Source organism: Lynx canadensis, chromosome C2 (genome assembly GCF_007474595.2).
Source record: "Lynx canadensis isolate LIC74 chromosome C2, mLynCan4.pri.v2, whole genome shotgun sequence".
Taxonomy (NCBI): domain Eukaryota; kingdom Metazoa; phylum Chordata; class Mammalia; order Carnivora; family Felidae; genus Lynx; species Lynx canadensis.
The window spans coordinates 118,610,546-118,635,505 of NC_044311.2; the positions used below are offsets into that span (position 1 = coordinate 118,610,546).

General features: G+C 33.7%; 1 non-coding gene across 1 annotated transcript in view; it reads right to left on the reverse strand.

Annotated features, from left to right (window-relative positions):
* Positions 1–24,960, reverse strand: part of LOC115524166 — a 63,945-nt gene that overhangs the window by 5,758 nt on the left and 33,227 nt on the right. The window contains exon 2 of the transcript XR_004344061.1: positions 15,978–16,041. This is a non-coding gene — a transcript (uncharacterized LOC115524166). The remainder of the gene's footprint in view (positions 1–15,977; positions 16,042–24,960) is intronic.

A 24,960-nucleotide genomic window follows, 5' to 3' on the forward strand; every position in this document is an offset into this window, starting at 1 on the left:
TAAGTAGTAGTTAAGTGTTTAAGAGATTGTTTATTAGATTTGTAAATCTCTCTTGTTAGGTGTGTGAAATGCTTGAGAGACTTGGATGTGTTAAAATTTGTAATTCTAATTTAAAATGTCTAAGGAAATTGAATTAATCAGGCTTATAAATGCTGCCAAATGTTTAGGGGAAATTAATCTGCCAAACTTATAAGTCAATTGGGCGCTGATCAAAGAACAAAGGGAGAACTGCATGTTTTTTATTTTAACAAAAATACTAGATTTATATGTACATTTATTAGGATTTCTCTTTGAAGATTTAATAAGAATTTAAATTGCAATTTTATTAAATTGAATGCAAATTAAACTATGCACCACTGTCAGCATTCTTTTATATATCTGCATAAAATTTTCTTCCTGTACATTAAGAAATGATTGATTTGAAATGGAGTGGGGAACACATTCAGCAGGAACTCACTTCAGTCCTAGCATGGGTATCAATATGTGAGTACTTTTTTGAAAAAAATGAAACTTCATTTTGCATAATTTGGAATAATGTAAAGTGCCTATCACCTCCCATCATATCACAGGGTGCATGATATGCTTATGACTTTACTGGGGATATAAATCTTGATCACTTAGTTAAGGTATTGCCAGGTTTCTCCACTGTGAAGTTACTATTTTCCCCTTTCAATTAATTTTTTTATGTTTATTCACTTTTGAAAGACAGAGAGAGACCGAGCACAAGCAGGGGTGGGGCGGAAAGAGAGGCGGACACAGAATCTGAAGAACGCTCCAGGCTCCAAGCTGTCAGCACAGAGCCTGACGCGGGGCTCGAACTCATGAACCTTGAGATCATGACCCCAGTGGAAGTAGACGCTGAACCGACTGAGCCACCCATGCGCCCCTCCCCTTTTAATATTCTATACTAATCCCAGCCCATACTTAAAGGAAGAAGTTGGGAGTTAAGCTCTACCTCCTGGAGGGAGAGCTATCTATTTATATTATTTGGAACCCTTCTGTAAGGAAGATTTGTTTCTTCTCTCCCAATTCTTCACTAACCTCTTAACAACTCCAGTCTCTGAAATTACCTGTGGCACCTCAAAGGATTGTTGAGGGGATCTATAATACATATGAGTAGATATGAAGTTCTATAAGAACTGCAAAGTTTTAAGCAATTATATTCCCTCAGGTATATTTTTGAAATTAAGTTTTAAAGCATATATTTAAAAATAGCAGTACATTTTATATAAGTGTGTTAAGGTATTGAGTAGTACCTTGAATTAATTTTGCTTCTTTGAGATGTCACAAAGAACAAACTCTTAATCAATGAAGGGCAGGTTACGGACTATTGACTGGGTAACACAAACTCTTTAAAAGGAGCACATTGCATAGGTGCTATCCATGATTACATTATATTATGTGGGTCTGTGCTGGAGAGTTCAGGATATAAGGTACATATAAGGTAAGAGCCACACATATAACATAGAGTTCTAAACTTCCCACTAAAATCATAAGATCACCTTTGACAATTTGATATTGGGAAAAGAATGATAAAATATTTTAATGGAAATTTACAATAGTTTTATTACATTAATGAAATACAAATTATATTTTCAACAGAGGTCCCTGATGTAAGACTTGCAATCTAAATTCAAAGGCTATCATGTCTAAATCACAGTTATTAATCTCATTTTCATATTAGAATTTAACTTGTCAGACTCAGCAGGCTGGCAATTACTGAGTGCAATAAGTTGCAAGTTATTAAATAATCAAATAGTAAATGTCAAATGATCAAACATGGGCTCATTTAAAAGAAATAAGAAAACAATCAATTTGCTATAGTCTGGATCATTAGACAGGCCAGCCTTGTTTCAAAAGATTCTTTTAACTTCCTAAATTTATCTTGTAACATTGCAAACCTAGATATGTGAGATTTTTTTTTGCCTCTAAATCAGTCAGAAAACTTGTCCGAATTTGGAGAAAAAAAATATTCTCTAGGCTTAAATTGATAAAACTTGGTCTTTTGTGTTTTGAAAACCTTATCCTCAACAGATTCTCAACAAAACACTAGCAAACTGAATTCAACAATACATTGAAATAATTATTCACCATGATCAAGTGGGATTTATTCCTGGGATGCAAGCGTGGTTCAAAATTCACAACTCAATGTGATACATCACATCCATAAGAGAAGGGAAAAGAACCATATGATCATTTTAATGGATGCAGAAAAAGCATTTGACAAAGTACAACATTCATTCATGATAAAACTCCTCAACAAAGTAGGGTTAGAGGGAACATACCTCAACATAACAAAGGCCATACATGAAAAACTCACAGCTAATATCATCCTTAATGGGGAAAAACTGAGAGCTTTCCTCCTAAGGTTGGGAACAAGACAAGGATGTCCACTCTCACCACTTTTATTCACCATAGTACTGGTAGGCCTAGCCATAGCAATTAGACAAAAAAAAAGTATTCAATTTGGTAAGGAAGAAGTCAAACTTTCACTATTTCCAGATGACATGATACTATGCATAGAAAACTCTAAAGACTTCACGTACACACACACACACACACACACACACACACACACACAACTGCTAAATGAATTCAGTACAGTTGCAGGATACAAAATCAATGTCCAGAAATCTGTTGTATGTCTATACATCAATAATGAAGTGGCTGAAAGAGAAATTAAGAACACAATCCCATTTATACTTGTACCCAAAATAATAAGATGCCTAGGAATAAACCTAACCAAAGAAGTGAAAGACCTGTATTCTAAAAACTATAAAACACTTAAAATAAGTTGAAGATGACACAAAGAAATGAAAAAGATCTTCCGTGCTCATGGATTGGAAGAACAAATATTGTTAAAATCTCCATACTACCCAAAGCAATCTACGAATTCAATGAAATCCCTGTCAAAATACCAACAGCATTTTTTTACAGAGCTAGAACAAACAATCTTAAAATCTGTGTGGAACCACAAAAGACCCCAAATAAACAGAACAACCTTGAAAAAGAATGGCAAAGCTGGAGGCATCACAAGTCCAGACATCAAGTTATATTACAAACCTGTAGTAATCAAAACAAAATGGCATTGGCACACATAGATCAGAACATAGAACAGAATAGACAATCCAGAAATGAACCCAGGATTATATGGTCAATTAATCTTTGACAAAGAAGGAAAGAATATCCAATGGGGAACAAACAGTCTCTTCAACAAATGGTGTTGGGAAGACTAGACCACTTTCTTACACCACACATAAAAATACATTAAAAATGGATTAAAGAGCTAAATGTAAGGCCTGAAACCATAAAAATAACTTCTTTGATATTGGCCGTAGCAACTTCTTTCTAGATATGTCTCCTGAGGGAAGGGAAACAAAAGCAAAAATAAACTATTGGGACTACATCAAAATAAAACACTTCTGTACAGCAAAGGAAACAATCAACAAAACTAAAAGGCGTAGTACAGAATGGGAGAAGATATTTGCAAATGATATATCCAATAAAGGGTTATTATCCAAAGAACTAATACAACTCAATACCCGAAAAACAAATAATTCAATTAAAAACGGGCAGAAACACATGAACAAGCATTTTTCCAAAGAAGATATCTAGATAGTCAACAGACACATGAAAAGATAATCATTATCACTTATCATCAGGGAAATGCAAATCAAAACCACATTGAGATATCATCTCACACCTGTCAGAATGGCTAAAATCAACAACACAAGAAATAACAGATGTTGGTAAGGATGTGAAGAAAAAGGAACCTCCTTGCATTGTTTTTGGGAATGCAAACTGGTGCAGCTACTGTGGAAAACAGTATAGAGGTTCCTTAAAAAGTTAAAAATAGAACCACCTTATGATCCAGCAATCACACTACTGAGTATTTATCCAAAGAATACAAGAAAACTAATTCAAAGGGATACATGCACCCAATGTTTATAGCAGCATTATTTACAACAGCCAAGATACAGAAGCAGCCCATGTGTCCGTTGATTTATGAATGGATAAAGAAGATGTGGTATAGATGTATATATACATACACACACAGTGGAATATTATTCAGCCATAAAAAGAATGAAATCTGACCATTTGCAATGATGTGGAAAGAGCTAGAGTATAATGCTAAGTGAAACAAGTCAGTCAAAGAAATACATATGATTTCAGTCATGTGGAATTTAAGAAACAAAACAAACAAGCAAAGGGAAAAAATAAGAGAGAGAGAAATCAAGAAACAGACTCTTAATTATAGAGAACTGATGATTACCCTAGGGGAGGTCAGTGGGGAGATGTATTTAATACATGATGGGGATTAAGGAGTGCATTTGTTGTGATGAGCACAGGGTGATATATGGAAGTGTTGAATTACTATATTGCACACCCAACACTAATATAATATTGTATGTTAGCTAACTGGAATTAAAAACTTAAAAAAAGAAAAGTTGGAACAACCTGAAATCTAAAAATGAATAGTTTTCCATAATAACTGGGAAATGGAATGTGGTAGGATAAAAAATAGGATTTTTTTTGTATATAAATTTAGTCACTCACAATTTTATGAATGTATCTTCTTCAGTTCCTCCTAAAATAATAAGAATTATAGGGGCACCCAAGTGTCTCAGTTGGTTAAGCATCTGACTCTTGATTTCAGCTCAGGTCATGATCTCACAGTTTTTGAGTTTGAGCCCCATGTTGGGCTCTGAGCTGACAGCAGAGCCTGCTTGGAACTCTGTCTCCCTCCCTCTCTCTCCCTCTTCCACTCACACAGGAGACAGTGTGTACACTCCTACTCTCTCTCTTTCTCTCTCTCTCTCTCTTAGAATAAATAAACATTAAAAAAATAAAATAATAGGAATTATAGATGCTAACATTTCTCAATTTCTTATTTTGTACTAAGCTGTTAAATACTTTAAGCTCATTATCTCATTTAATCTTTACAACATCCTCGAGGCAAGTACTTTTATTTTCCCTATTTTTATGCATGAGGACACTGAGTTTTAAAAAAGTTATGTAGTTAGTAAATGATCAAGAAGGAATAGACTGTGAGCCTTGCTCATAGCCATTCATTATTTTGTACTCCCCAAATAAGGAAATAATCAGAATTCCTGATATAAAAATTGCGTCAATTAGGTGGATTTTTTTTGACAATCCATAAAGTTGATATTTTTATCTCACAGTGCTTTTTTTTCTCATCTGCAATATATTTAGTAATTTCATGCTTCAACTTTAATGCTTTACAAAATATGTATCCACATCACTTCCCTGGGTTATTAAAATTTCCTGGGTTATTAAAATTTCAGTGGGCAGACTCATTAATGTAAATTTGGTAAGTCTTTGTGTTTTACTTCAACTATTTACTTTGGAAATTTCAAAACTTGGGGAAAATTGAAAAATAGCAAAATGAGAACCCACATAAGCTCAAATATATTTACAAATTGTTAATGTTTTGATATATTTTCTTTCTCATTCCCTCTCTCTTTCTCTCTCATACATATGTGGATACACTCCTCAATGCATGTATATAACATATATACACATACACACATACTTTTTTGGCTGAACCATTTTATTTATTTATTTTTTAATATAATTCATTATCAAGTTGGCTAACATACAGTGTATACAGTGTGCTCTTGGTTTTGGGGGTAGATTCCTGTGATTCATCACTTACATACAATACCCAGTGCTCATCCCAACAAACGTCCTCCTCAATACCCATCATCCATTTTCGCCTCTCCCCCACCCCCCTCATCTACCCTCAGTTTGTTCTCTGTATTTAAGAGTCTTTATGCTTTGTGTCCCTCCCTCTCTGTTTGTATTTTTTTCCCTTCCCTTCCCCCATGGTCTTCTGTTAAATTTCTCAAGTTCCACATATGAGTGAAAACATATGATATCTGTCTTTCTCTGACTGACTTAGTTCACTTAGTATAATACCCTCCAGTTCCATCCATGTTACTGCAAATGGCAGTTTTTCATTCTTTCTCATTGCCAACTAGTATTCCATTGTATATATAAACCACATCTTCTTTATCCATCCGTCAGTTGATGGACATTTAGGCTCTTTCTATAATTTGGCTATTATTGAAAGTGCTGCTATAAACATTGGGGGTACAAGTGCCCCTATGAATCAGCACTCCTGTATCCTTTGAATAAATTCCCAGTAGTGCTATTGCTGGATTGTAGGGTAGTTCTATTTTTAATTTTTTGAGAAAACTCCACACTGTTTTCCAGAGTAGCTGCACCAGTTTGCATTTCCACCAATAGTGCAAGACGGTTCCCGTTTCTCCACATCCTCGCTATTGGCTGAATCATTTTAAGAGTTAGTTATGGATTTTAATTTTAGGTACCAATCAATAAATTGGAGAAATATTGATTTCCCTGTTGATAAAGGGAATTTTCAACTTTCAACACTTGTGAGCCCTGCTCCTAGGCTCCCAGGGAAGCTATACTTTACCATTTACAAAGGTCAAAATGACTCCACAAAACCTCAAGTCATGGGCTCTATTTCTGTCCTGAGAACATATTGATTGTGCATCTTCTTAAAAAAATAACCAAAACAGAGATTCCAAACATAAAGATAAGAAAAACAAAAAAACCTCCCTGGTTCTCATAAGATTAAAGTCATACAACCTTGCACATACGGAAAACATGAGATAAAGTCTGTAATTTTCCAGAATGTCCTTCATCATGATGATTTGTAGCTCTTTATGCAGAAAAGTATACAGCCCTGCACCAAATGTTCCTTCCCCACAGTGGTCTCTTTGTGAAGATGGTGAATTGTAGGCAGTAGTCCTATCTTGGGCTCGAGTAGAACTCTTTCCCTTTCTCTTTAAAATTTTAAAAAAAGGTTTGTTCATTTTGCGTCGACAATGTAAATGGAGTAATCCAGTTAACATTTCTAAAATCAACTTTAACTCTCACCAGGTTTTCAATAATCACAATTTATCAAATGACAATGAATTTTTATTTATTCAACTTAAATTTTTGACATTGTTTGTCTTTTTCTTGATGTCGTCGAAAAAATTTTAAAAATATTTATATCTGAGAGAGAGAGAGAGAGAGAGAGAGAGAGAGAGAGAGAGATAGGCAAGGGGCAGAGAGAGATGGAGACAGAATCTGAAGTAGGCTCCAGGCTCTGAGCTGTCAGCACAGAGCCTGACGCGGAGCTCGAACTCATGAGCTGTGAGATCATGACCTGAGACGAAGTCAAATGTTCAACTGACTGAGCCACCCAGGAGCCTTCTTGATGATGTCTTTTAAAGAGTACTAATTTTGGTGAAAAGCATATATTTTTTAAAATCAATTGTATTGAGGTGTAACCTATGTGTAGTAAGCTGTGTCCACTTAAAAAATACATAATTTGATACATTTTTGACAGACATACACACCTGAAAACCACACCACAAGATCTGGAAGTCTTCTATCACTCTCCAATGTTTCCTTGTGTCCCAGTGTAGTCCATCATTCCCTTTGCTCTGAGCCCAGGCAACCACTTATTAATTTGTCAGTATAGATTAGTTTGCATTTCTTAGACATTTATACTAATGGAATCATATGTTGTGTACTTTTTTGTGCCTTACTTCTTACATTCAGCATCATGATTTCAAGATTCCTCCATCTCTGAGTAGTCCTTCAGAAACAACATAATTGTACATATACTTCCTCCCTGTACACTTGTCCCCACAAAATGAGTTTTCAACACGAAAGCATTTGTATTATGATTTGATTAAATATATACTCAATTGTTCTCAGTGAAGAGCAAATTTAAGTATAATGTGCATTTGAAAATACAATAGTATTTATTGTATCTTCAATACAATTGAAGATGTATAACATCTTCAATACTTCTAATGGCAGAATAGAAGAGACCATATTAAACAGTATTGATGAAATGCAGGGCAGTTCAGTATAAATAGGATTTTCTATGCTCGGTAGGTGGAGTTATTTTTCCACCTTTTTATCACGGTAATTTTGAAGGATGATTCATATGATGAAATAACTTTTTATCATGGTAATTGTGAAGGATGATTCATATGATGTGTTAATTGGGGGGATGTGGCTTTTAAAAACATCATGTATTGTTTGTAACTGTGTGTATCTTCTTTTCTGTGTTGACTTTGTTATTCCCATGGTATTGGCCTTTTAAACTATGTGCCTCTGAGTCCTTTAATTTATAAATTTGTTATCTTAATAAACATTGTAAAAATGAAAATAAAGTTTCATCCAACTGTTGAATGTATTCATAGTCTCTCCTTTTTATTCCTGAGTAATATTCCACTGTATGACTATATCACATCTCGCTTATCCTTTCACTGACTGATGGACATTTGAATTGTTTCCAGTTTGGGGGTATTGTGAATAAAAAAGCTATAAAAATTCATTTACAAGACTCTGTTTTCACTATTTTGGATTCAATGCATAAGAGTGGAATAACCGGTTAGGCAGTACAATAAGTCTATCTTTAAAATTTTAGGAAACTGTGGAACAATTTTCCAGTTATTACCTCATTTTTCCTCTATATCAGCAGTGTTTGAGAGTTCTGTTTGCTCCACATGTTCAGCAGCACTTGGTATTGTCAGCTTGTTAATTTTAGCCATCGTTGCGTGTGGTGTTATCTTCTTATGAATTTTAACGCCAGTTCCTTAATGCTAATGATGTTGAGAGTCTTGTGCTAATTGGTCAGTCATCTTCTCTTGCAGAATGTCTTCTCAAATCTTTTGCCTAGTTTGTATTGGGTTATTTAATTGGGGTCACAGCACATACTCTGTATGCATTCAATCTTTTTAAGTGTAATAACACTTGTGTTTTCTGTCATGTGGTGAATCTTTGTGACTGAAATGTGTATTCTGCAGTTGTATATAATAATCTATAAATTTCAGTGATGTCAAGGTCATAGAGTATTGTTCAGATTATCTACCTGTTAACTGATATTTTTTCCTAGTTGTAGGGATTACTGAAAAAAGAGTGTTAAAACCTCTTACAAAGATTGTAGAACCTTTTATTTCTCCCTTTAATTATGCCTCTATTTGCTTCATGTCATCTTAGCTGTCTTATTATTGTACACTTTCATGACTGCTATGTATTTCTGATGAATTGATCTTTTTATCATTATGAAATGTCCTTTACCTCAGGCAGTATTTTAAAGCCTATTTTATCTGATACTAATATAGTATTTACAACCTTCTTATGCTGATAGATCTTTTTCCTTCTGTTTATTTTCAACTACCTGTGTTTTTATATGTAAAGTGTATCTCCCATAAACAGTATATTTGGGTATTGCTTTCACATCTATTGTGAAATTTTTCACCTTTTAATCAGACTATAATCTTTAATCCATTAACATGTCATTGATATGGATTTAGAACTACCATCTTGCTATTTTTAAAATATGTTCCTCAGTCAGACGAGGATTTTGTAGTTACAATTGCAATACATGTTACATCTGCATTATAATATTAACTTTTGCTTCAAATGGTTATATAATTTTAAATTAAGGAAAGTATTCTTTTATTTTATCCAGATATTTATCATTTCCAGTGCTATTCATTTCTTCTCAAAAAACATTTCCCTTCAGCATGAAAACTTCCTTTGGCATTTCTTATAGTCTAGGTTTGCTGGCAACAAATTCTCTTAACTAATATTTTTGTTTACTTTTGTACTCCAAGGTTGTTTTCACTGAAAATAGAAATCGTGAGTTAACTATTTTCTTGTTATTATGTTTTTTGTTTTTTAATGTTTTTAATGTCATCTCTTAAATAACCCCCCCACTACCCACTTTCTGGCCTCTGTGGTTTCCAATTAAGAAAGCTAGATCGGGGTGCCTGGGTGGCTCAGTTGATTAAGAGTCTGGCTCTAGATTTCAGCTCAGGGCATGCTCTCACGGTGTGTGAGTTCCAGCCCTGTATCCCTGCACTGGAGTGTGGAGCCTGCTTGAAATTCTATCTCTCTGCCTCTCCGCAGCTTATTCTCTCTCCCTCAAAGTAAATAAATAATTTTTTTTTTTTAAAAAGTAAGCTAGAGGAATTGTTTCCCAAATGTAGTATGTTGTTTACTCTGGTTGCTTTCAAGATTTTCTCTTTATCTTTTGTTTTTAGGAGTTTGAGTATATTGTTCCTAGGCATGACTTTCTTTGCATTTATGTTTCCTGGGGTCTACTGGGCTTTAAGGAGTTCTAAATTTATCTTTTACCCAAACTAGAGAGATTATCAGTCATGATTTCATCATATAATTTTTCTACTTCATTTTCTCTTTCCTTTCTTCTGGGACAGTAAGTACACATTAATTACTTATTTTGATCATCTTTTCCAACAGGTTCTTGAAAATTTATGTTTTTATTTTTTCCCCTCTTTTCTTTAGATTGGATCATATCCACAATCTATCTTTTATGCTCACTGATTCTTTTCTGTCATCTCCATTATCCTATTATAGATAGATATCTATTGAATTTTCAATTTAAGATACTTTATTTACTTATTTTTATTTATTTATTTACTTATTTATTTAAGAGGGAGCAGGGGAGGGACTGAGGGACAGGGAGAGAGAATCTTAAGCAGGCTCCATGCCCAGTATGAAGCCCATGGCAGGGCTCGATCTCACAACCATGAGATCATGACCTCAGCTCAAATCAAGAGTCAGATGCTTAACCCACAGCCACCCAGGCACCCCAAGATTGACTGATTGATTGATTGATTTAATTTATTTATAGTTTAAAATTTAAATCCAATTAGTTAACATATAGTATAATAATGTTTTCAGGAATAGAATTTAGTGATTCACCACTTACATAAGATATTTTATTTTTTAATTCCAAAATTTTGGGGGGGTTTAGAAATATTTTCCATATTTCTGTTGAGATTTTCTAAGTTGGTTTTCAATATGAGTATATTTCCCTTTGCTTTATTATATAGTTACAGTAGTTATGGAATGTCCTTTTCTGATATTTTTCACTTCTGGTACATCTTGGAATTGGCTTCTATTAATTGTTTACTTCTTGAGAGTGGGTGACTTTTCTTAGCTGCTTGTATAACTATTGCCTGCTCTTGGACCAAATCTACAATAGTGTGAAATTCAATCCATTTTGGAATCTTCTTTCAAATTTTAGCTCTCCTGCAAGGGTCTCCATGTCTTTGCTCACAGTCTAGAGCTTTCCAGTTGCTAGTTTAATTTTGTTATTGTTCTATTTTGCCCAGAGTTTATTGTTGTTATATGCAGGAGTGTGAATCTGTAAAGAACCTTCCTCTTTTGCCATTCTGGAAACCAAAGTCCTGTGTGTGAACACTACTATTTAGCTTGAATGATTATTTATGTTTATGTTATCCATTTTTGCAACTTAGAATAAAGATATATTTAAGTGGTTTTTGATGAAAGTTTTATATGAAACTAGGTTACGGAATATATGTTTTGAACAAAGTGATTTTATGATTAAGATTGCAAATCTATTAATATTTCTTGAATTAAGAGAGAAATCATTTGAAATACATAGTAAAGTTAATTTTATTGAGTTAACCCTTAAATTATATTCAAATTTTCACCTTATAGATATATGAAAAATATTTTTTTTACATGTTAAATTTTATATCTCTTTTAAAAATAATGGGATATATCAGAATCACTGGAAAGGAAATTCCTATTTTAAAATTATAGTTAGATAACAGAAAAAAATTACTATCATTAAAATTTATATATTATTAATAGTGTGAGAAATAAGATGCTTTAAATATAGATGTTTTAAATATAGAGGTTAAATAAATCTTGCTTATCTAACTAAATTTTACATACAAATAAATATATTGGCTAAGCTCTACAAGAAATGAATAATTCATTTTATGGAAATGTTAGTAACACTTTACATTAGAATAATATGAGAAATCTGTTTCTTTTACTGAAATTTTGAGAATCTTGGGATTGGCATCTTTTTCTTTAATGAAAGATTCTATATATTCCAGAATGTTGTTATGACACTATTACAGAAAATCTAATTAAATATAGCATCTAAGGAGGGGTGTGTGTGTGTGTGTGTGTAGTCTATGTGTTGGGGGCCATGGTTGACTATTGAACTACCAACTTGACATTAAATAAAGTAATTTAACTTGTAAGACAACTCTAAAGTTATGGAGGATTATGGGTTAATATTCAGTAAAATAACAAGACATTAATGATATTTAATATCATGACATATATCAATGTTAAGAATTATATTGTATAAGTGAAAATAGGAAATGAAATACGGTTAAATATAAACCAAGGTAAATATTTTATTTTTTTACCATTTTCTTTAATATATTTTTTAAAATTACATCCAAGTTAGTTAGCATATAGTGCAACAATGATTTCAGGAGTAGATTCCTTAATTCCCCTTAACCATTTATCCCATCCTCCCTCCCACAACCCCTCCAGTAACCCTCTGTATGTTCTCCATATTTAAGAGTCTCTTATGTTTTGTCCCCCTCCCTGTTTTTATATTATTTTTGCTTCCTTTGTTCATCTGTTTTGTTCCTTGTTCATCTGTTTTGTATCTTAAAGTCCTCATATGAGTGAAGTCATAGGATATTTGTCTTTCTCTGACTAATTTCGCTTAGCATAATATCCTCTAGTTCCATCCATGTAGTTGCAAATGGCAAGATTTCATTCTTTTTGATTGCTGAGTAATACTCCATTGTGTATATATACCACATCTTCTTTATCCAGTCATCCATTGATGGACATTTGGGCTCTTTCCATACTTGGCTATTGTCTATAGTGCTGCTATAAACATTGGGTTGCGTGTGCCCCTTTGAAACAGCACACCTGTATCCCTTAGATAAATACCTAGTAGTGCAATTGCTGGGTCATAGGGTAGTTCTGTTTTTAATTTTTTGAGGAACCTCCATACTGTTTTCCAGAGTGGCTGCACCAGCTTGCACTCCCACCAACAATGCAAAAGAGATCCTCTTTCTCCACATCCTCACCACCATCTGTTGTTGCCTAAGTTGTTAACTTTAGCCATTCTGACAGGTGTGAGGCGGTATCTTATTGTGGTTTTGATTTGTATTTCCCTGATGATGAATGATATTGTGCATTTTGTCATGTGTCAGTTGGCCATCTGGATGTCTTCTTTGGAGAAGTGTCTATTCATGTCTTTTGCCCATTTCTTCACTGGATTATTTGTTTTTTGGGTGTTGAGTTTGATAAGTTCTTTATAGATTTTAGATACTAACCTTTTATCTGTCATTTGCAAATATCTTCTCCCATTCCATCGGTTGTCTTTTAGTTTTGCTGATGGTTTCCTTCACTGTGCAGAAGCTTTTTATGTTGATAAGGTCCCAATAGTTCATTTTTTCTTTTGTTTCCCTTGCCTCTAGAGACATGGAGAATAAGAAGTTGCTGCAGCCAAGGTTAAAGAGGTTTTTGTCTGCTTTCTCTTTGAGGATTTTGATGGCTTCCTGTATTTTTAATAAAAATTGAAAATGAAAACAAATTTTTCCTCTTTCTGTATTCAAGAAAAAGAAAAGAAATGAAAAAGAAAAAAAAATAAAATTGAATAGATGGAGTGGCAAACAGACTGAAATACAATTGAAATAACATCGTTTTCCCCTAGAAGTCAAATTATGAAGCACTTCATAGTCCATAAAGTAAGCAGGCGGAGAGACTTGTGGTGTTCCTGAAGAGCGAGGTTGGCCCAGTTAGGCAGGCATTAGTGTACCAGCTCCATTCTCCACTAGATGGTGCTGCTTAGCTTACTGGGGTGGACTGTTGTGGCACTTGTAGGTGTATATGTGCATGCGTGGGAGGGGGTGTCATCCAGCTACCCAGTCTCTAGTATCAGAACTCTGTTCTCCTCGATCAGCAATCATGCACTTGTCCTTTGTCTTCAGCTTCTGTCCACTCCCTACTTGTACACTGTCTGTGACCAAGTTGTCACATTGCCAGGCGGCACCTCCTTCCTGAGTTTTATCTCAGATACGGCTTTATTTCCTGACCCCTCGCTTCTGAGGGACTGCGGCTTTGACCTGCCCAGATCCTCTGGGGGAGAGTATCACTGAGCAATGGCTGGGTGCTGGCTGCACCCAGGAATGTGACATAGATAATGTCACCATTTTCTACTTCCAGCCTACTTTTTTTTCTTTTAATTTTTACTTATTTTTGAAGAAGAGAGAGAGACAGACTGAGTGGGGGAGGGGCAAAGAGAGGGAGAGACACAGAATCCCAAGTGGGCTCCAGGCCCTGAGCTGTCAGCCCACAGCCTGATGTGTGGCTTGAAGTCAGGAACCATGAGATCACGACCCAAGCCAAAGTCGGGTGCTCAACCGACTGAGCCACTCAGGTACCCCCAGCATACTTTTAAATTTAAAGAAAAAGGAACAGTTTTGTTGAAATCTATAGGTAACCAAGAACGTATCCATAGCATATATGATTCAAATGATTCTATATAATTACTGCATGCGTACTTAAAAAGCACAAATCCAGACTTGTTTTTCACTATCTACTTTAAAATATTTATATTTCTATCTATATTCATGTAACATTTTGGGATGGTATTTATGACATATTTCTAATGAAAGATGAAAAAAATAGCAGACTTTCTCCTGTATTTCATAGCATTAACAAACTGAATACTGCTTTTCTCAACTATAATATGACACTTATACAATAGACTTTGAATAAAACTCAAGTTCAAGCAAAGACCTAGGGAAAGGTATAAACCAACTACTAACAACTTTTACATAATGGCTGGAAATAGCCTACAAGTATTTTCCCTGTTTTTATTTTTCTGTCTATTCTTGTTTGCATGTGTATGCATATGAATGTGTGTATGTAAAGACTGAGATCAATACACAAGAGTAGATCTGAAAGCACAACGACTCATTTTTACTCAGAGAAAATGAACAAGCTTAAAAAGATACTGCCTCTGCCTTATCCTACACTTCTACCTGAAACAAAACAATGAGCAATAGAAAGGTCTGATCCAGCTGGGGAAGGCAAAAATCCTCTTTTGTTATATCCCTATCCTGTGGAAAATCATTTTTGTCAACAATTTCTGGGCCAATTACACCTTTTGCACCAAATGATTTAGCAGTTACTTAATGGGTCTACCAGGCTTTTACTGGGAAGGTTTCCACAGTCTTTAGTAATATCTACTTTTCTTCAAGGTGATTTGATAACCAACAATCTGGGTCATGAATGGTCTAATCTAATACGTGAATGGTCTAATAAAACTCCATACATGTTTCAGCTTAATCTTTCAAAGCAAAACCTCTGCTCTAGAATGACTAATCTTATTATTGGCCACAAAAATGTCCTGCTAATTCTTACCTCTTAGCTTTCCCCTATATTCTCAGTCTATTCAAAATTCACTCATTTCTCAAGGTAATGCTCATTCTTCCTCCTCCATTAAAGCTAGGATCAACTGCCCAAGTCCATGTTTGTTTCCCATTTGTGAAGCATTTTAGAAACACTTAATTGCCAAGAGAATAAAACTGAGAGAGAAATTGGGGAAACCATAAAATTCATTTTACTTGAGGTCTGGAAAGAAGTAGAAATTTGGAAGTCTATGGGAAGGAAGGAGGTTTGCTTACTCCTCTCCCCTTTCTCTTATCCTTAGCTAAGAAAAAGACTATTACCTTTTGGTTGAATTATTAGGCAAGGCTGTTCCACGTTAGAGCTCATTCTCTATACACAGTATTGTACAGTAGCAGTTGGGAGCTTGAATTTGAGAGTCAGACATGGAGTCATGCTCTGTCTATAATAGTTGGAGCTTTGGATAGGTTAAATTCTCTAAACCCCAGGTTCCTTATTGGTAACATAAGACTAATAATAGTGTCTTCCTCATTGATAAGATATAAGGAAAACATGCATTTATGGTGTCTGGCACCTAGCAATAACTTAATATTGTTTTATATTCTTCATTTATAATTCATGTTATGTTATTAATACTTTACATTAAAATTAATATTTTCTTAAATAATTTGTCACATAATTTAAAAATACTTTACCTATCTTTTTGGAATGGTTTTCCAGTGCCATGCATCAGTGGACACTCAATCGATATTTAGTGAACTGGAAGGAAAAGGGAAGGGAATGAGAAAATTCATTATCTACTCTGGACAGACATTAGGCTAGATAATTCAGGCACATTATCTCACTCAATTCTTATAATATACTATGTAGTCACATTATCCTATTTGCTTTCATTACAGAGAAGAAAAACAGCTTGGAGACATAATATAGTTTGGCTAATGTCTCAGAACTTGTACAGGGAAAAACTATGGTTACTTTCCAGAGATTTTAAGTCATTGAAAATTTTTTATTCTTTCTACTTTATCAGTTTTTCTTTTTTAACTGAAATCAATGGACTAATACCACCAAAAATGATGCTTTCTCATGACCTTTTTAGACATTATATTTAATATTCCTAGACCTAAAATTACTTTTTGGACGTTTGACTTTTTTATTATGATAAAAAGCTAAAACATAAAATTTCCCTCCTTAACCATTTTTAAGTGCATAGTAGTGTTAACTATATGCATACTGTTGTGCAACAGATGTCTAGAACTTTTTCATCTTGCAAAACTGAAAGTCTATACCTATTGAACAACCACTGGCAACCACCATTCTACTTTATGTTTCTGAGTCCGACCACTCAAGATACATCATGTAATCGAAAATATGCAGTATTTGTCTTTTTGTGATTAGCTTATTTCATTTAGTATATTGTCCTTATGTTTCATACATGTTGTAGCATATGACAGGATTTCCTTCTTTTTTAAGACTGGATAATATTCCATTGTATATAACTACCATATTTTCTTTATCTATTAATCCATCCATGGACATGTAGGTTGTTTCCAGCTTTTGGCTATTGTAAATAATGCTGCAATAAACACGGAGGTGCAAATATCTCTTCAAAATCCTGTTTTCAGTTTTTTTGGATGAATATCAAGATATGGTATTGTAGAATCATATGGCAGTTCTATTTCTAATTTTCAGAGGAAACTCCATACTGTTTTCCATAGCAGCTACACCATTTACATTGCCATCATCAGTGTACAAGAGTTCCCATACCTCCACATCCCATCAATACTATTTTTATTTTTTATTTCCTAAAATACCTAAATATTAGTGATGTTGAATATCTTTTCATATGCTTATTGGCCATTTGTGTGTGTGTGTGTGTGTATGTGTGTGTGTGTGTGTGTGTGTGTATATATATATATATATATATATATAGATAGCAGGAAAATGTCTATTTAAATCCTTTACCCATTTTTATATCAGGTTTGTTTGTTTGTTCATTGATTTGATTTAATTTGCTTTTTTTGTTGTTGCTGTTGTTGTTGAGTTGTAGGAATTCCTTATAAATGTTGACTATCAACGCCCTGTCAGATATATAGTTTGAAAAATATATTCTTCCATTCCATAGGTTGCCTTTTCACTTGTTGACAAAACTTGTTAATTGTTTCTTTTGCTGTATTGAAATTGTAAAGGTCAACATAGTCCTGTTTGCTAATTTTTTTGCTTTTACTACCTGTGCTGTTGTCATACCCAAGAAATCATTGCCAACTCCAACGTCATGAAGCTTTTCATCTATATTTTCTCCTAGGAGAGCGAGTTTCAGGTGTTATACTTAGGTCTTTAATTAATTCTAATTTTTGTATAGGGTGTTAGGTAAGTCCAACTTCATTTTTTCCCACAGTTGGAATATCCAGTTTCCCCAATACATTTGTTGAAGGTATTATCCTTTCCCCATTATGCAATCTTGGAAATCTAGTTGAAGGTCCTTTGATCATGTATGTGAAGGTTTACTTGGGAGCTTTCTTTCTGTTCCATTGGTCTGTGTCTGTCTTTATGCAAGTACCATACTGTTTGGATTACTGTAGCTTTGTAAAATGTTTTGAAATCAGGAATTCCAGCTTTGTTTTTTCTTTCTCAAGATTGTTTTGGCTATTCAAGTTCCTTAAAAATCCATTTGAATCCATTGAGTTTTTCCTATTTCTGGAAGATATTACCATTGGGATTTTGATAGGGAATGCATTGAACCTTTGCTTTGGGTAATATGGACATTTTAACAATGTTAAGTCTTTCAATCCATGCATGAAAGTGGGATGTTTTTCCATTTTTCCATTTATTTATGTCTTTAATTTCTTTCAGCAACATATCTGCGAACTAGTTTTACTTCTATTCTGACTTGGATGTCTCTTATTTCTTTTTCTTACCTAATTGCTCAGGCTACACCTTCTAATACTATGTGGAAAGAATGGCAGGGTAGGCATCTTTGCCTTGTTTTTGATCTTGAAGGAAATATTTCAGATTTTCACTGCTGAGTATGATGTTATCTGTTGGCTTTTCATATGTGGACTTTATTATATTGAGGTAATTTCCTTCAACTCCTATTTTAAGTGTTTTTGTCATTACCATGACAGGGTGTTGAATTAGTAAAATATTTTTCTGCATCAGTTGAGATGATCATGTGGATATGGTGTTGTCTTTTATACTGTTAATTTGGTATATTGCAGTGATTTATTTTCATATTTTGTAACTCCCTTGAATTCCAAGAATAAATTCTACTTGGTTGTGATATATAACCTTTTTAATGTGCTATTAAATTCAATTTTCTAGTTTTTTTTTTTAGTATTTTTGCACCAATATTCATCAGGGATATTGGTTTTTAGCTTTCTTTTCTAATAGTATCTTTGTTCTTCTCTTTTTTTTCTTAGTTTGTTTAGCTAAGGGTCTGTCAATTTTGTTAATATTTTCAGAAAACCCGCTCTTCGTGTGCTGACTCTTTTCTACTGTTTTCTATTCTCTAGTTCATTTATTTCTGCTTGAATCTTTATTATTTCCTTCCTTCTAACTTAGGCTTAGTTTGTTTTTCTAATTCTTTGAAATATAAAATTAGGTTCTTAATTGGGAATATTTCTTCTTTTTTTAGTTACATGTTTATTAATATAAAATTCCTTATTAGTACTGCTTTTGCAATAACCCATGTTTTGTTTATACCATGTTTTTGATTTTATTTGTTTCAAGATGTCTTCTAATTTCCTTGTGATTTCTTTGACCTCTTTGTTGTTCAAGAGTGTGTTCTTTAATTTCCACTTCTTTATGTATTTTCCTTCTGCGGTTGATTTCTAGTTTCATTCCATTGATATAATTTTAATATTAAATTTGTTAAATTATTAATATTAGAAAATATTAAAAGACTTGTTTTGTGGCCTAACATATGATCTATCCTGGAGAATGTTCCATGTGTGATTGTTGCTGTTGAATGGCATGTTCTGTATATGTCTGTTAGGTCCTTTTGGTCTACAGTGTTGTTCAAGTTCTCTGTTTCCTTACTGCTTTTCTGTCTGGAGGATCTATCCATTATTGAAAGTAAGGTATTGAAATCCCCTGCTATTATTGTATTACTTTCTATTTCTTCTTTCAATTTTGTCAGTGTTTGTTTCATATATTTGAGACCTCTAGTGTTAGTTGCATAAATATTTAAATTGTTATAGCATCCTGGTGAATGGAACCTTTTATCATATAATGTCCTTTGTCTCTTGTGACAGTTTCTGACTTAAAGTCTATTTTGTTTGATAAAAGTAAGTTCAACTTGCTCTCTTTTGGTTATCATTTGCATGGATTATCTTTATCCATTCTTTCATTTTTAGTCTATGGGTGTTCTTAAATCTAAAGTGAGTCTTACAAACAGCAGAGTTAGATCTTGTTTTTAAAATCTATTTAGCCACTCTGTATCTTTAGATTGTGGAGTTTAATCCATTTATATTTAAAATAATTACTGATAGGTAAGGATTTACTATTGACATTTTGTTGTTTTCTGTATATTTTATAGCTATTTTGCTTTCTTTTCCTCTCTTATTTTCCTTTGTGTTTCATTGATTTTTTTTGTACTGACATACTTGATTCCTTTTGTGTATCTTCTATAGGAATTTGTGTGTGTCTGTGTGTGTGTGTGTGTGTGTGTGTGTGTGTGTGTGTGTGTGGTAATCATGGGGATTACATAAAATATCTTACAATTATAGCAGTCTATTCTAAACTGGTAACAACTTAATTTCAGTTGCACACAAAAACTCTATTCCTTTGCATCCTCCTCATTTTATGTCAGCAATGCCACAAATTAGGTATTTTTTTTTAATTTTGTATCCACTAACCTAGTAATACGGTTGCAGTTATTTTCTATGCTTTTATCTTTTAAATTCTATGCTTGAATTAAAGTGATTTATGGACTACCATTACAGTGTTATAGGATTTCTATTTTTATCTACATATTTACCTTTGCCAGAGAGCTTTATACTTTTACATGCTCTCATGTTGCTGTCTAGCATCCTTTCATTTCACTTGAGTGACTCTTTTTAGCATTTCTTATAAGACAAGGGTAGTAATGAAGTCACATAGCTTTAATTTATCTATAAAAGTCTTTATTTCTCCTTCATTTTTGAAAGACAGTTTGCTGGATATACCTGTATCAATTATTTCTCCTGGTTTAGTAATAATTTAAAAAGACAAGACTGTATGGGGTTCAGATGATGGACCAGAATGTTTGTTGCAAGTAAGTGTGCACAGATACTCAATGCAATAATGCTAATTCTGTAGGGAATGCTAGTTATTTAAATGCATTTAATTGAACTCTACACTCTATAGAGTAGAAAATGCTAACAATAAATAAAAGCTTTGTTTGTACTTTATAGACACAAGCTTAATACCAGACAGAGGCTTTTCTATAATTCTCTGATAAGGCAATCTATTTGAGTTTGATTTTATTTACTCTTTATATAAAAAACATTTTTTTCCTGATGCTTAGAGAAATTTTAATCATTTTATAGCAATTTAAGTAGATAACACTTCACCTAATAAAACACAATATAATCAGAACATCAAAGTCAGTAAGGATAAAAAAATATTTTAAGAAAACCTGCTCCCAAGATTTGTATTGCACTGACTCTTTTATCTAAACATGTGTTTGCTAGCCATGTGTTTCTCCTTTTCTAAGCAGATCTTTTCACAAGGGTTACTTATCTAACACAGTAAAAAAAATCACATGCTAACCCAATCTCAGCAAGAGAAAAAAGACTTAGAATTAATCTAATTAGTTAATCATAATTTTTGCAAATTTATTAAATGTTAATTTGAGCAAAATTCACTTACTTTATTACAAAAAAGAGAAAAGGGCTAGAAGAAATGAGATCCAACAAATGTCAGAAATCTCTGAGCTAAAAGCCACCATGGCAACAAAATCATCTTCTAAAGAAAGTGTTAGAAATTGTACATACTTTATTTGATGAATCGATGTGGCTGATTAACCCTGTAAGATGAGAGGAAAGAGCAAACTGTAGCAGTGCCATAAGGAGCACCAGAGAGGAAAATACTAAAAGGAGACCTAACTAATGAAACTAAGAAAGAAACTAGATCATAAACCATAACAAAATATCTACATTTATTTGGACCTGTGGTTTATCTTGTTTGTGCAGCAGAGCCAATATTTAGATGTAAGTCTTTAATTAATGATTTACATAAGAGAAAAGGGAAGCTATGAAATCAAATCCAGATGTGGAAAAGTTTTCTAGTGAAAGTATATTTCAAAGCCCCTATTATGTGGATAAAGTGGCACCATTTTTAAATTTCAACCATACTGCATTTTCTTTACTGAGTAAAATGAGAACACCTATGGTAATATGCATGAAATAGAATTTGAAATTTTTTAAGCAAAGAAACTCCTAGTTGCATTAGAAGAATTAACCAACTTTCACCAGATAGTACGTGTCCAACTTCTTACAGAAATAAATGCATAGTCCTTGGAACATATATACATTGGTTTACTAGGGTGGCTCAGAGATACAGGATATAATTCATCTTCCTGGATAATCTATTTTACTTAGAGACTTCTGAATAAAAGTTAAAAATGTTTGCTCCCTTAAAGATTTTATCCAATGGCACAGCAAATAAAATATGAGTTTCATCCCCCCCACCTTTTTAAGTGCTTGGAAGAGTTCTTTGTGAGTGTGTGAGAAAACAGAGAACATGAGGGAAAGAGGGAGCAAGATAGAAAATTTTACTGTGCAGTGAGAGAATTTAAAAGTTTGAGACTCCTATTTTATCTAAGAACTTGTTGTTTTATCACCACATTCTCAGCAAAGGGGAAAATGCTAAAGTATGTGAAGCCAGCATCACTGGCCTACGTAAAAAGTGCTGTCACAGGTTGAGATGAGCTCAAATAAGGATACTTCCTTTTAAGGTATGAAAGATTCCATGGCCCAGTGTTTTAAAAAATACTCAGACAAATTACAAGCTAGTACTGAATTGTTTTTGTTGTCTTCTATATCAAAACACTTCTCCTAATGCAGTTTACTTCTTCCAAAAATCATATTGCATCAATAATTTGTTTTTATACTATTGTCTGAGCTTTCATTTCAAGTTAAGCTACTGATTCTTGCAGAAATAGTGCTCAGGGTTTGGATAAAGAAATCCATAAAAGTGGTACCTTCCTTTCACCCAATTACTCTACTACCTGAGAACACACACATGCACACATAGGCACGCGCGTGCGCGCGCGCACACACACACACACACACTTGTGGCTTGCATGCCTCTGAAATAAACCCTAACCCAAACAATTTTCTTTCCTTATGGAAATCACTGGCCCAAGAGAAATTCTGTTGAATAATTATAAGAAATCAAACACCATATTTTATAGGAAAACCATTAGAAGTTTTGTTTGCTTGTTTGTTTATAAGTACAGAGACAGAAATCTTGTGTATAAGAAACAAAACAGTAGAATTCATAATGAATCTAGCAAACACCATGTTTTTTGAAGTGACTCTCTAGGTCAATTTCTAAATTTCCTTAAAATGTGAAGGTCATAGTATACAGTCAAATCTGGTGATGCCCTGTAGTATAGATAACGATGTGTTCTTAGATGCTCAAAAGACATTCTGAAGCAACTGGTTGCTTTTTTGTTCAAAGTATTTACGATTTTGCTTATGGATGCATAATAAACAAAATTAATTTCCTTAACTAGTCTCTCTCCAGCAAGGCTCTGAACCTAAACACCTAGTTTAACTTACTTTTAAAATTGTTTTCAAGATAGCACGAATTGGGGAGGGGGCAGAGGGAGAGAGAATCTTAAGTAGGCTTCGCACATAGCATGGAGTGTGATGAGGGGCTTGATAAGGGGCTCGATATGGGGTTCAATCTCACCACCCGGGAGCACGACCTGTGCTGAAATCAAGAGTTGGACGCTCAATTAACTGAGCCACCCAGGTGCCCTAAGGCTCTGAATCTACAGTCAAGTTCTGTACTAGCAGCTTTAAATCTCTGCCCAATTACATAAATATTCAGATGCTTCCTCTGATTGGACATATGTTGATAACACCTTAGTACACAATTATTTGCTTTTGCATTTGAGGCTCTTATTTTGAATATTCTAGTTAGAAGCAGTGGCCAATCAATTGATGTTCTTTTAGGACACTGGATTATTGATTTATTGATGTTATTTTTATAAATTATTTAGTCCTCATTTTATTGGGAAATTGCCTGGATCAAACTAGGGCAAGAAAACTTAATTGGAAATATTTTCTTGGTTTCCATCATAAAAGCAGCTAAGTATTGGCAAGAATGTGGAGCAAAGGAAATTCTCATTCACCATTCACTGCTGATTTATCAACTTTTTGGTAAACTGTTAGCTACAACTAAATCCAACCATATTTAAACCCCAGGTTCCAATAGTTCTACCCCCAGATATAACTGTAACAGGAATTTCTACACATAAACATTAAAAGTCCTGCACTAAAATGTTCAGAGTAGTCTATTTGTAATATATCTAACCTGGAAATGATCCAAAATATCCACCGAAAGTAGAACAGATAAATAAATTACATATTTTTTCATATGAGGAAATAATATACACATTGAAATAAATGAACTATTGCTATATGTAAACAATGTAGATGAATCTTTTGTTTTCCAAACTTTTATTTAAATTCTGGTTAGTTAACATACAGTGTAATACTGGTTTCGGGGGAAGAATTTAGTGATTCATCACTTTCATATAACACTCAGTGCTCATCATAACAAATGTGGATGATTCGTACAAAAATAATTTTGGGTGAAAGAAGCCAGATACACAACTATTTCTTATGAGTTGTGTGATTCCACTTATATAAAGTTCTAAAACAAACAAAACTAACTGGTGATAGAAGACAAAATAATTATTAGCTTTAGAGGAGAAAGTTTATAGTGACTGGACGATGGCATAAGGTAGTTCTATAGAACTGATAGTACTCTATGTCCTAATCTGGATGCTGGTTACCATTGTGTATTTACTTTGAGAAAAGTTCATCAAGTAGAATACTTGTGATCTGTTCTTTTTTTTAATTATATCTTGAATTTCAATGAAATTGTTTTTCTGAAAATATCTGATAGCAGCAGAGAATGCATCAGGTACAAGGAAACAGTTAATATTATTCATGATAAGGGATACAGAGGATGAAGTAAGGTAAAAAAAAAATTGGAATTTGACATACTGACACAATAAACAAGGTCATCAGTGATTTGAAAAATGAAAATCAAAGCTTCTGGTATGGTTAGAGAGCTTGGACCAACTCTTTGACTAATACCAACCTTCTCACAGATAACAACTACATTTCATGTCTGAAGTAAAAAGAAAACCTACCTGAAGGCACTAGATAGTGTCCAAAAGTAGACAGACATTGGAGAGAAATCAACACTGGGTAGAATGGAATCACACAGAGTGGATTTCCCATACATATGACATTTCAACTGATGACAAGCACAGGTCTTCATCATGTAGGGCAGCTAAAACTTCAATAGAAAATTCACAATCTTATTGGCTTGAAGAACCTGAGGACAGAATTTGAGTCAACCATAGTCACTGGATGATAGCAGGTGAGATTCCCAAATTTGAGGGAGCCTAAGAGGAGCTCTGAATTCCACATATCAATTTTAACTAGCTCTTCAGCT